We start from the raw sequence: 14983 nt of genomic DNA on the forward strand, positions 1-14983 counted from the left end.
TATACATCCCCCCTTATAATCTGCTGTGAGTTTATATTAGAAGATTTTTATCATCATGCCTCTAAAGGGGGAAGGCAAGTAGTTTCATGGCTACAAAGTAAAATATAGCGTGTTAAAAAGCACAAGTATATTGGTATAAGCGTGGTCTGTTTTACAATTATTTTGTTAGTTATTACTCACCTGAGATAGAAGATAGACAAATAGGTTAGCATCCGGCATTCAGTTATAGAAGACTATTCCCTATGAATTATGAATTTGTCTTCACTGTAAATTTTAAGAAATACATGAGTTTGACCTTCAGCATATTATCTTTCCATACTAAAATCACATTTCATGTGCTCCACCCTAGCCTATGTACTCCTCACCATATCCAGCCCCCAGGCCCAGACTCATCCTGTGGTTTCTCATCCTTGCAAGACTGTCCATTTGACTCTACCTTGACCCTACCCTTCCCAATCTTCAGACAAAACCAGCCTAAGTACAACATCCAATGCATGCATGTCCTGTGGGTGACTAACTGCTTTTTCATTGGACTAAAGATCCATTCCTCAAGAAGAAATACAGGTTAGGTACTGTGAGCCTGTTCAAATACCGAAAGCTTGAGCAAGAGATAGGCCCCGCAAAGGAAGTTACCAATGTTATTTTCTAGAAGGATTAAGTTGTACTTACCAAATTGTCTTCCAATATTTTTGGTCATGTCATATTTTAGTACTGCCCTCAGCTTTGGTTAGGTATACTTCTTTTCATACTTGGCCATGGTTACTGAAGAAATTGGTCAAAGTGCCAAGAATAAGTGACTGTTGAATGCTAAGCCCCAAATGGGACATCAGTGTCACTCCATCCAAAGTTCAGAGAACATCATGGAAGAAGGACCAATTAGAATACGTGAGCCAGTGGAAAAGGAAGAGTATTTTGAACTCCTATTTTTTAGGCATCATATTGCTGTTTCACTAAAAGTGAAAACACATCAAGGCAAAAAAAGCATCTATGATAAAACATAAAACTAAGCCAGTCAACATTCCATCATGGAAGGAAGAGAGTCTTAATGGTCCCTCCCTTCCCAGAAGAACTATTGATAGTTAATGGCCATTGGGGAAGAGGAAGGGATGTTCTTCAATGGTGTAGCTGCTAAGTTACACCTGGTAACTGGTAAGCTGTTCATACTTTTGCTAATGCCTCACCCACATTCAGTTAAGCAATGTTTTAAAAAAAACTCATTAGCTACAAAACCAATTAACAATAAAAACAACAAAAAGTTACGGAAGTAGAAAGACTGGTAAGAATGGGAGAGGAGCAGCAGGAGTGAGGGGGACAAGAGAATGTAATTAGGGGAGTAAATAGGATCAAAATATGTTATATACTTCTATGAAAATGTCCTAATGAAAAACTCAGTGTGTCCAATTAGTATATTCTAACAAAATATAATTTAAAAGGAAATCCTATTAGAAGTGCTTACTATATAGTTGTCCACCAGTGACTAAAGGAAACTATTTCCAGGGTCCTAGTAGATATAAAAATGTGCACTTAAATTCCTTACATAAGGGTCTCCTGTGCCTTTTAAGCAATGTGTAGATTTTGTAATGTAATGTTAATGCAATCTAAATATCTGTGTTACATTATTTAGGTCAAAGGAACAATTAAAAATTCATGTTCAAATTTGGTACAGATGCAATTTAAATTTTTTAAAGAATATTTTCTATTCATAGTTGTTTGAATATGCGAGCATGGAACCCAAGGAGATAGAATGGCATTTTTTTATTTCATACTTTCTATATCACTAGTTTAAAATAATTATTATTTTTGTTGATGTTGTGAGTAGCCCATTACTATGAAAACATCAGTTTAATAGAAGTAGATGCCCCTTTTGATTCATGGTTTCAGAGATTTATTTCCATAGTAGCTTATCCATGCCATTGTGGATGTGCTGTCAAATAGGATGGCAAAGTAAAAACTGTGTAAGAGAGAACAAATACTCCTGTCATGGTGAACAGGCATTAAGAAAGAGAGACAAAGGAGCTGGGATCCTAACATGCTTTCAAGGGCACAATTAGAGTGACCATCTTCTGCAACTAGACCCTCATTCCCAACATTTCCACCATTTCTCAATATATCATCGGCTGGGCACCAAAAGGCTTTTGTACATGAACCGTGGTTATATTTTAGATCCAAGCTCTAAGAGTCATTATGTGCAGTTCAGTCATTTACACATGTGCCGTTTGACTCCAGTGTTTTTCCATCCCACAGTTGGTTTTGCTTTTGTGTTTTATTTTTATTTTTTAACTGCCTGTTACCTAGCAGAGAGCCATGATATGACAGATATTGCCAAAAGATGTTCTTAAGCTGGAGAACTAAAGAAGAGAAAACTCCTGAGTTTTACTTTTTCCGGAAAAAAAAAAAAAAGCACTTCTCTAAGGCAGTGGGAGAGGCTGTGTAACCGAGTAGCACTATCCTGTGCTAAGCGTCAGCAATAGAAAGACTGATCACACTTCTATCCTTGACTCCACCATCAGAACTAGTGATGCACGTTCCCCTCATATGATGTTTCAGTAGGATTTATTCCCTCCAAAGTTCATGCTGATATTGAATACTTAACTTCAAGACATTAGAACAGAAACTTAACCTCACTGCAGTGTTTAGAGAGTGTGCCTTTTGGAATAAATTCATAAAAGATAAAGGCCAGGAGCATGGGGCCCCTTTACTGACTGCTGATAACTTAATAAGACGGGAAACCCTGAGGAGACGTAGAGATCTACCCATTGTCCCTTGCCATGTGGTGCCAGAATTGCCTCCCAGTCTGACTGTTAAAAAAGCTATACCCAAATGTTTCCTGTTTGTTTACACTTCTAGGACCTGGGGCAGAGTAAGCCACTCTGTGGTAAAACTTGCCAAGCCTGTTGTAATGTGTTATTAGCAATGGACAATGCACTACGACAGTATGAGACCAAAGGAACTCAGTGGAAAACTTGGCAAATCTTCTAAACTGTCCAGGGCATCTTTCCATTTTGTTGCTAGATAGTAGACCTGGCTTAAACCGTGACTGAGCAGTGCAAACTAAATTATAGCCTCACATGATGCCTCTCAGTTTCTGTAGGGTTTGTTCATCAATATTAATCAAATGTGCCAAATCTTCCAAATGTGTCTATTGGAAATAAAATTTGATCCCAGATCAAAATTTTTGGTGCTGTATTTGTTTTTGTTTTTTACATGTCTTCGCTCTCCTGCAGAGTATCATTTTATCTATTTCCTGCACGCCCCATCCCCTTGCTCTCTGTGTGGTTGTCTCCCTGCCTTTCCTTCTATTTCCTTTGATTTACTTCCTTTCGGGGCCCTGTCAGCACTTCGGCATCCAGTGATTGATAATAACGTCTTGTTCTCCCGCTGTAATTGCGGCATCAAGACAGCAGGCACAGCAGGCTGCCACAGTTTAACAGCAACTAAGGAGCAGATTGCTGTGTGCAGATTGATTGGGAGGGGATGACTCAAATGAGGAAGTCACTCTCCCCCAATGGCTCAATTTCTCCCTTAGAAGCAGAATCGCCAACCATACACTAAAGCAACCATTCATAATGGACAAAGCAACCCATCTTTCCAAACTGCACTGCATCTCAACCTTCCAAAAGCTGTGACCCCTTAATAGATCTTCCTATTGTGACTCTCAATCACAAAATTATTTTGTTGCTACTGTAATTTTGCTACTGATACAAATCATATTGTAACTATCTGACTGGCAAAAAAAATATTAATGAAAAGATTCCTAATGATAGGTATGCTTTACTCACAGATTGGTGCCTAGCCTAAGTGTCACCAGGGAGGATTCACCCAATGGCTGATGGAAACAGTTGCACAGACCCACAGCCAAACCTTACTCGGATGTTGGAGAATCTCACATAAGAGGGAAGAAAGTACTGAGGGGGTCAAAGGGGTCAAAGACACCACAAGAAAATCTAAAGAATTGATTAACCTGGGCTTAAAGAGATCAAACAATCAGGGAACCTCCATGGAACTGACCTAGGCTCTCTGAAAAAAAATACAGTTGTGTAGGTTGATAGTCTTGTGGGACTCCTCACCGTGGGGGTAGGAGCTGTCTCAGACTTGGTTGCCTGTCTCTGGGACCCTTTCCCCTACTGGGTTGCCTTGCCTTGCGCTAATATATCAGGAGGTGTCTGGTCTTACTGCAACTTGATGTGCCATGGCTGGTTGATATCTATGGAATTTGGCCATTTTCTGAAGAAACAGAGGAAGAGTGAATGAGGGGGCAGGCAGGAGGTGTGGGTGGGAAGAGTGGTTGAGGGGAAAGGGACTGGGTGGAGAGGAAGCAGAAGAAAAAATACATGATATGCATCATATTGTAACGCACGGATTCAGAACTGCCAAATTAGGTTTGAAGAGTTCTTTCCTAACTCTTCAAGACAATTAGAGTTTCCAAGTTCTTTAAAATAAAAGAGTCACAGTGCTAGTTTTTTATTTTTATTTTTTACAGACCAGTAAACAAGTAATGACTAGTTTGCTCATCTCTCTAAGTCACTATGAATAACAATAGCTGAGCAGAGTTCAGAATTACAGAGTATTGTTCCATACAACCAATTCATACAATGCATCCCATAGCACTCACGTACAGTTGATGTAGATATTAATTCATAATGAACTATCTCTAAAGATAACATGAAAGCTTGCAAATAATGATAGTTCATTGGGAGTTTTGTTGGGTGAGTGCAAGTACTCCAGTCTATTAAATTCCAAATTCCCAAGTTAGTTATATTTGAGTGATACCATTTCTTTTGGGCCCCTAAACAGTAAAGGTTGCCTTCACAAAAGGAAAAGTATGGAGCTATAAGTGTTACCATACTAGACTTCTAGTTTGGGCTAAAATTTTAACATCATCTTATACTATTTGATCTATAGCTAATTAGACTCTAACTTTTTCTCTACACACACACACACACACACACACACACACACACACACACACAGAGGAGGAAACTTGTGTCTAAACATTCAGTGGAAGTTGGAACAGAACTTGAATGTGAGCTTGTCTCACAAGATGTCAAGAATAAGCTTCAATTTTAATTTGTATAACTAAAAAAAAAAACCCATAAGTACTTTACACTGTCGTCTATGGTCCCTTAGAAATCCAGGCATGCCTGGGTCTGCATAGCACTCTATGCCTATCTCTTAAGGACAAAATGAGTCAAGGAGATGAAAAGGACGGCCCTCTGGAGGCCTTTCAAGGTCTTTCTATCTATGAAAATGTCTCTTCAGTATGTTCGTTCTTGGCACATGGGCTCCACTGGCTTCTCCAACCAGGGAGATTTTGTAGCCTTAAGATAACAGGCGAGAGTGCAAAGCCGGAGGCACTGGCTAATCTTTAGGTTTCCAGAATTTAACACCAACGGATTTAAAGCAAGCTGACTGCCTTGATGGAAATAAAAGGTCACTCATCTCGCTCAGAATGAAACCAGTAAGTGCTTAAAGTTAATCTCCCTAAAAACACATGAAAGTCAGCAGTGGGGTAAGCCGAAAGTTGGTTAAGAGGCCGCCAAGAAATTCTGCATGAAACCGTGTTAACTTCCATATTCCTGGGTCGCTGAAGTTTAGTCAAAAAGTATACTAGAGGTCTAAATGCAGCTTTCTGGGGCATTATTGAAAGGATATCACAAGGTAGATTTAAGAATCTCTATCATATGACATTCGTTTGCTATCGAGTTCTTAAAGGTAAATAAATGTTAAGTTTGTGGTCTTCACAACCACAATTGAGCAACAACTTTATGTGTGTTTTTTCCCATGTAGGTCTGGATTTGGAAAAGTACAAGACACATCAGTCAAAAGTTCTTATGTAGATGGTGAGTGGGTCCTGGAGATCCCCTCACTTGTCACTGTGGCTCAACATATAAAGTGTCCATCTCCAGCCAGAGTTCATTGAGGGAAGATGCATGGTATAGCTTTATGTAACAACAAAGTTATTAGTGGAATGGCTTTTAGAAAAATTACAAAATAATGTTAAGGGGCCAGAAACTTGGTGGGAACTTTCCAACTTAGATAATTAAATTTCTTGAAGAAGGTTCCCAGGACAGAATTAAATGTGGGAAGAGTGTAATAAGCGAAGTTGGGGAAATGAGAATAAAACTGAATCAGTGATAAGGTCTGCTTCCTGCTCCTTGTAAAATATTTAAAGGCTGTAAGAATATATTCTGTGTCATTTGGAGATAAAGCACTCACACATTCCCATTAGCTGCATTATGCCAATCCAGTACTTAATTTGCAACCTGTAACACTCCAATCATAGTAATAAGTATTTCTGTTTCCAAACATTAATCAGCTTTTTGTGTTGGGAATCTCCTATTTTTCTAGCCATTTAAAGGAAACTCAAGGGTAGTTTTAAACTATAATTTAATTCCAACGCCATAGGGAAATAAGAGCTTCTCCCTCCACTCTGTGTCAGGGACCCATATTGAATTTGTCTCCATTTCCCTCCCCCACTTCTCCTGCTGTTTCCTCTGACCACTAGTCACTCAGTTCTTCTACATCATTGCCTTACTAATTCCCACAAATGTGAGAAGATGTGGTATTTGTCCTTCTGTGGCCAGCTTATTTCACTTGACATGATGAGATCTAAGTTTATGTATGTTGTTGCAAAGGACAGGGTTTCATTTTTGATCAAATAACAGTGACATACATATATCATCCCCTGAATGTCATCTTTGTTGGTTTCACACTTTAGCTATTGAGGACCATACTGGAAGCATAATGTACCTGACAAGGATGCGCAAATACTGTATTTTAATACTAACATAGAACTCTCATATCCACTAAGCATTAGAAGATAGGTTGAGTATAATAATTCGCCTCCTATGATTTTATACACAACGATTTTTAAGTTATATAGTAGCCCCACTTTTAGTTCCCTTTAGGAATCTATACTGCTCCATATGCTGACTGCAAAACATTTCTAGGATTTCATTTTACAATCGTAATTATGGTTATGATTTACCTTGCTTTTGTTAGTGAGTTCAACATTTTTCATAAACTTTGGCCATTTTTTTTGTCATCTTAGGGAGTGTCTGTTTAAGTCTTTACATAGCCCATGGCTTATGGCTGCCTATTTTTTCCCATATTCATCGCAAATTGTTTTTCTGTATCTTGGATGCCAATACTTTCTCAGATGAATCAATTGAAAGTCATTTTCCATATTATTTCATAAATATATTGATAATTTCCTTTGGTGTACAAACACTGGGTATGAATATACATGTTTTCTATGCATTTAGGGTCCTAGGTAAAACATCAATGCTTACATTATTTTGTTGAAGGGCCTATTTTATCTTATCCTGTGGGGATTTCATATATGGGAGCTTAGCAAGCAGGTATTCGATCCACATTTAGTAGATGTTTGTGTACAGTTTTCTGTGTACAAGTTTCACATTTACAATTTTTCATATCCAGTCTTACAGAGCACTTGTCTTATGGAGATCTTCCCCTCCATTATACATTTAACCAAAATCGATTAGATAGACTAACATGGGCTCATTTTGGGTTCTCCGTTCTGTGCTATGGGTCTGTAGACTTTTAAAGTCAGTATACAACTCTTTCAGTTGCGTTAGCTTTCTGCCCTCAGTATTTATGGTGCCTCCAGGACCATTTGTTTTGCTCAGAAAAAGTTTGGAAATTGGGGTCAGTTCTATTTCAACTAGTATTTTAGAGTTCGTTATGAAAAGCATCAAATCCTGGAAATATTTCAGATGGGGGCATTTGAATTACTGTTTCAATCTCAATCTACTATTATTTGTGCATACTTTCTCGCTTTAAAAATTCTGTGTTGACAGGATATTTAAGTTCAAGAACCTACTACTCCATTTAGATTTTAAGTGTAATTGTACATAGTAGTTTCCTATGTTGGTTTCTGAGAGGCAGTTGTTAAATCTCCCTTGCTACCTGTTTTTCAGATGTTTTTAGCCCATTTTTAGTTGCATTATTCCCAGTCATAGCGGGAGCAACTAGCTAGTGTCAATCAATTACTCTTCCAACAAAACAAAACAAAACCTTATCTCCTTTTTTGGTGGTCCTTCCTATTATTATGTCTTTTACATTATTAGTTTGTTTATTTAATTGTTTATTTACTGTGTGTGTGACAGCACACAATACCAACATGGTTGCCTTGGTCCTCATGGTCGACGACCTAAAGAACACAGATAATCTTCCTTCCTTGGTTTATAGATGCAAGTTTATCCATGTTAATGTGATTTATACAAACACCTTCACTCCAAAGGCTTCAAAGAACATTTTCTCTTGCTGTTGGGAGAATATATGTATAGGTGAGAACTGTAACCACATTCATTGAGTGACAGGGCTCGGCTGGACTGGAATATGTAGAGCCTTTATTCATTACTATGGAACAATGGCTGTATTTCAAGTCTTCAGTCTCTTCTACTATTAGAAGAGCAGACAACTTCAGTGTGAGGGGCAGATACTCATGATCACTTAGACAAAAATGAAACACTCAAAAGACATAGCTTTTACAGCATCAGTAGATAGGTAGGGAGGCCTTCATGAAATATATGGCTCATTGTTCCATTAGGCTTTTCAGTAGTGAATGTGTGGTTTTTGCAGTCAGGTAAAACTTACTGTAAGCTATTTCAGTGACTATTTCATATGTCTACTCACTCTTACTCGACATAATTTGGTTTCAGAGCAGTGTAGAAGATTGTCATTAGTGGGTTTGATTTTCATGAACTCGCGTATTCATGACTCTGGATTTTTTTTTTTAAAGATTTATTTATTTATTATATATAAGTACACTGTAGCTGTCTTCAGATACACCAGAAGAGGGCATCAGATCTCTTTACAGATGGTTGTGAGCCACCATGTGGTTGCTGGGAATTGAACTCATGACCTCTGGAAGAGCAGTCGGGTGCTCTTAACCGCTGAGCCATCTCTCCAGCCCATGACTCTGGATTTTTACTATATAAAATAATCATATAGTATTTGAAGACAAGGTTGGCTTCACATTCTCTTGTCTACTTAAGGATGGGTCTGTTTTAAATCCTTATTTCCTGGTATGTTTATTAACCTCACAGGGCTGAGGAGTAACTGAGGCATAGCAACATCAGCTCCTCAAGGAGACCTCTCCTAGTTCTTGCCAGGCATACTTGGGGCCTCTGTAGCTCTTGACCTCAGGCAACAGGATGCAGAGGGTGCTGTCATCTTCCCAGTGACTTCCTTACCAGTCCAAGGCTTCTTATAGGACCATGTGATCTTTTGATAGTCCCTGTGCTAAGATGGCTTCTGGCAATGATTCTTAGCTAGATTTGAGTTCGCTGAATGGAGCGGACTAGTTATTTTTATACTAGTCAGCCCCCCAAATAGGTAGCAAATTTTATTAATACTATAGATTTCTCTTGCAACTAGAGTGGCTAGTATGCTCTGATGATCATGAGTGATGGCCAGGTACCTCCTCTCAGTCCTCTTGCCTCTTCATCTTAAGAATATTATTCTTTTAAAATATGAAGGACTATGGGTGAAGCCACGTGATGTTATTTAAGTTTACCTGTGGATCCTCACAAGACCAAGGGTTTGTGGCATATGCTAATTTTAATTAAGGTGAAGCAATTTTTGTATCCAGCACAAATGTTAGAGCTTACCTTAGCTGGTGAGCACAAAGTGAACAAGGGCCATCAACCGTCCTGGATCTCTTGTGAGATTCAATATATTTCCTGTAGTCTATTTTAGAGCAAACATCTTGACAATCCTTCTAAGCAAATGAAGCTTGAATGTCCTTATTGATATCTGGGCCGATTTTAATCAACAGTGGAGGGTCTGGTTACTTTTGAAATTTCCAGGTGGAAAGAATGCATGTGATCTTTAAAAGAGAAGTAAGTGCTCTTGAAGCCATCTTCAACTCTGATTGAATTTAATCTAAGGGTTAATGCCACAAAGAACTGATGGGTCATGAGCTGAAGTGACAGTGGCCCTTTGAGAAGGGAACAAGCACATTGGTCTTTTCAAAGCTCTGAAGTGATGATGAGAGGCACAAGTGTCCTTACGTGTCATTAATGTGAAAAGCAAACTGTATTCAAGCTGAATTTGCAGTGTCCTTACCGTGACAAGTTTATAGCCTCTTACCGATTAATGGCACAGCTGCCAAAAGTGCTTCTGTGCCTACATAATAAAGCTTCACAAATGAAACAGATGTTTTCTGATTTAACCTGTGAGAATACATATTTGTTCTCCTTTCTGTATTAGGTTTTCGCTGAGAGAAGCAATTAAGATGATTTTCCTTTTGCTGAGAAACTGTAGACTGAAACATGTTTTCCCTTTGCTATTCTTTAGGGCACACAATAAATAAAAATGTTGAAGTAGGTGTCCCTACATGCTCCAAGTGGGTTGCTGAAAGACCAATGGTTGTAAGCCAGTTTGATTAGCATGAAGCACGAATCATCCCCACTTTCAAGAACCTTAGCTGTTTACCACAGGTGCTGTCTGCACCTCTTCACCTGCCCGTGTCCGTTTTACCATCTGCTGACCAATTAACAAAATATACTTGAAGAGATGCACGCTTCAACAAAGAAATATTACTTCCATTTCGCAGTCACACCTGCTATGATGCAGTTAAAGGTCACTTGTTCTCAACTTCATTTCTTGTCTGTCAAGAGAGTGTCTAGTTCTTACATCATTTCTCTGGGCTTCACTCTCACGTTTAATGTGTGGGATAAGCTTAATAAATGTAACAATAGAGAATGATCTACTCTCGTCTGTTTTTACCATCTCATGGGAATCTCTGGATTATCCATTTTCTCCATGTGTAAAGGGAAGGAATGACGAAAACTGGGTCTGAGTCACAGGTTTGAGTTTCAGAATTTTGGAAGCAAAATATAAACTTTCTTAAGCCACAACTACTGTATAAATGATTCATTGTCAGTGTAGATTAAAGTGCCCAATAGAGATACATTAGTCTTGCTGTCAACCACTTTTTTCGTATCACATTTTGTAGGAAATTCGAGATAGGTAGACATTCCGCATTGCACCTGATTAAACATTTATATGAATAAGTATACTGGCACTGCTAGTTTTGATTCATGTCTGAATAGCCTTAGGCCTAGGCACTTGCGGTTGAGTTTTATTTTCTACAACAATACCTTGCATCTTCAATTGAAATGGTTCTTTAGGGAGACAGGTACCATTTGAGAGTAATTACAGGGTGATCTTTGATGCTCTCGGTAACCAGCTGTTTTACTTCATGGTCTCCATATTTATTTCATAAATAAGCTGACTGCGAAAGCAGGGAGAATTCACTCAAGGAGGAGAAGTCACTGCAGTTGAGGAATGAGATGAGGTAGACCGTGACCTGCTACCTGACATGAAAAGGGATGAAGGACTTTCCTTGTCCCTTAAGGGACTGGAGGGATCAACTAGGATTTCTCCTCAAGGGCTGGAGACAACTGACACTGTCAGAGAAAAATATATCCAGAGAAATTAAATGGAGCTGCCCAGAACATAGCATCTTTCAGGGCAAGCCTCTTTTTAGGTAACTCTTATAAGAAATGACTATTTCCAATGCCCATGTGAGACAAGCTGCCCAGTATTCACGCTACACTTTTGACTTGATAGAGTACCAACATGGGGAATGGTGTCCACTTGTTCTCCAGTCACTGATTTTGATCCTATGGTTCCTTGTTTAGTCATCTGTATTTTAATTCAATATAGCCTTTCCACTCTTCTGCAGCCTTGTCTACTATTCCAACTCAGGACATAGGAGCAGAGTGAAGATCTACCCCTTTCTCTCACTACCCCTCATCACTTGTACGCTTCTGCTTCTCTGGGTTTGGGAAAAGGCAAGAAGAGCTTCACCAAGGGAGGAGTATTCCTTCCCCTTCATATGTGCTACTGTAGTGTGACTTGGATTTTGTTCCAAAATGTCTACGTAGTAAGTCTTCAAATATGGACTCTAAGCTCACATGCATGTTTGTCAGGAAGCTGTTCAGAGTCTTGTTCACTGATACACATCATAAAACCCCTTGGGTGAATGGTCTGGCAGATCGCCTTGTTGAAACCTTATCTAGATGGTTCAAAGCTCAATGCCTTTGGAGCTCAATGGGTTCCAAGGGAATATGATCAAGTCTTGCCCTTCAATGGTGGCAATACTTGGCAAATACTTGCTGTCTCCCCTCTAGTTTTATTTTGCTTTGATCAAATAGAGAAGGAATCCCAGTATGTCTGAATGCTTTTAAATCTTAGTGATTTTTAAAAATAGCTTTTAAATTATTGCTATTATTATTATTATTATTATTATTATTATTATTTGCTCTTTGTCTAAAGAAAATTAAGGCAGCATGCACAATCATGCTAATAGTTTTGTTCATGATGTAGTTCTTGAGTGAAGAAACAAGGGTAAAGGGAAGAAAGGTCTTTTTACCCAGATGGCTACAAGTGCAATTCGGGACTGTTGCTCGCTTACTGGAAACCTGTTACTAAGTTGGTCTATTTGTCATGAAGCAACTGTGCTTCTTTAAATGTGAGGTAACTTCAACCTCATGGTTGATCATAATATTGGTGCTGTATGATAAAGATGGCATACTCAAGTCACCCCACAGAGGAAGGCAGAACATGCTTCACGGGGGCAATACTTAGGCTATACTCGGAGAGAATAGAGGCGTACAATGAACAGCCACCAACAGAAGTCTTAAGGGCATGTGCAGTAGTAAGGGCATATGAAGTGGTAACGTGCAGTATTTATTGTGTGGAATTACTAATGTGTATCTCATCTCAGTGTGTGTGAATTCAGGGGATATGAATATTATGGTATACGAGATTTTGCAGGTTCCAATTAACTTCATAACATTTTGCTCTGATTCTTGTTATAGAATGAGTTCCCTGAATAGGGTATCTCATAATGGCAGCTACCCCTGACCTGATGATTTGTTGGCCTTTGCATTTACTCGTCAATGACACTTACTTACTCTTAACCATTCTCTATATGGCTGCTCTTCCCACTTTAAATCTCCGTTGTTTGCCCCACCATATACACTAAGCCATGTCTAGGGATTACAAATGCAAAGATTTTAAAGAACAGATGTTAATACTAATCAGAAAATGCCCATTCATTATCTAGGTAATCCTCTCCAAAGCAGTCTTTGGTTGATAAGGTCCTCATTACCTGTAACCTTAAATACTGACTTACAGGTCTCTGACATGACTGAGTTTAGCTTGTCTTTAAGTTACCTTGGTTTGGCACCTGGAGAGTAAGCCATTTTCTCAAATGGATATGTCTGCCCACTACACCCAATGTGATTGTTTGTATATGCTTGGGCCAGGGAGTGGGACTATTAGGAAGTATGGCCTTGTTGGAGTAGGTGTGTCACTGTGGGTGTGGGCTTTAATACCCTAGTCCCAGCTGCCTGGAAGTAAATATTCTGCTAGCAGCCTTCAGATAAAGATCTAGAACTCTCAGCTCCTCCTGCACCATGCCTGCCTGGATATTGCCATAGTCCTTGCTGATAAACTAGTGATATTTCTTGTTGTGTAAATTTTAAAGTAACATTTTCTTTCTTGGTATTTTCTGTGTTGTGCAAGGTAGATGCCTAATCATGATTACTAAATTTAGGCTTAGTATTTGTTTAGATTTTGTTTCCCATCCTGACCTTCCCAAAAGGAATATAGCTTTTAGTTTGCATCTTTGTCTGGAATTGAGGATTTGATTTGGGAACGTGGCTGCTTTTCAATTACTCTCCTCAATGTCAAGTATTTTCTAATCACATGCAGTCCCTTATCACAAAGGCTGTCATATTTGCTATTATAGCATTTCTTTACAGTAAAACCCTAACTAAGACAGAAGTTGGTACCAGGAGTCGGGTATTGCCATGATAGGCTTGACTCTGCCTTTGTTAAGAAGAATGTGCTCTAATCAAGAATCGACAAATGGGATCTCATAAAACTGCAAAGCTTCTGTGAGGCAAAGGACACTGTGGTTAGGACAAAACGGCAACCAACAGATTGGGAAAAGATCTTTACCAATCCTACAACAGATAGAGGCCTTATATCCAAAATATACAAAGAACTCAAGAAGTTAGACTGCAGGGAAACAAATAACCCTATTAAAAAATGGGGTTCAGAGCTAAACAAAGAATTCACAGCTGAGGAATGCCGAATGGCTGAGAAACACCTAAAGAAATGTTCAACATCTTTAGTCATAAGGGAAATGCAAATCAAAACAACCCTGAGATTTCACCTCACACCAGTGAGAATGGCTAAGATCAAAAACTCAGGGGACAACAGATGCTGGCGAGGATGTGGAGAAAGAGGAACACTCCTCCATTGTTGGTGGGATTGCAAACTGGTACAACCATTCTGGAAATCAGTGTGGAGGATCCTCAGAAAATTGGACATTGAACTGCCTGAGGATCCAGCTATACCTCTCTTGGGCATATACCCAAAAGATGCCCCAACATATAAAAAAGACACGTGCTCCACTATGTTCATTGCAGCCTTATTTATAATAGCCAGAAGCTGGAAAGAACCCAGATGCCCTTCAACAGAGGAATGGATACAGAAAATGTGGTACATCTACACAATGGAATATTACTCAGCTATCAAAAACGACTTTATGAAATTCGTAGGCAAATGGTTGGAACTGGAAAACATCATCCTGAGTGAGCTAACCCAATCACAGAAAGACATACATGGTATGCACTCATTGATAAGTGGCTATTAGCCCAAATGCTTGAATTACCCTAGATGCCTAGAACAAATGAAACTCAAGACGGATGATCAAAATGTGAATGCTTTACTCCTTCTTTAAAAGGGGAACAAGAATACCCTTGGCAGGAATAGAGAGGCAAAGATTAAAACAGACACAGAAGTAACACCCATTCAGAGCCTGCCCCACAGGTGGCCCATACATATACAGCCATCCAATTAGACAAGATGGATGAAGCAAAGAAGTGTAGGCTGACAGGAGCCAGATGTAGATCACTCCTGAGAGACACAGCCAGAA

The sequence above is a fragment of the Rattus norvegicus genome, chromosome 11 (genome assembly GCF_036323735.1).
Source record: "Rattus norvegicus strain BN/NHsdMcwi chromosome 11, GRCr8, whole genome shotgun sequence".
Taxonomy (NCBI): Eukaryota; Metazoa; Chordata; class Mammalia; order Rodentia; family Muridae; genus Rattus; species Rattus norvegicus.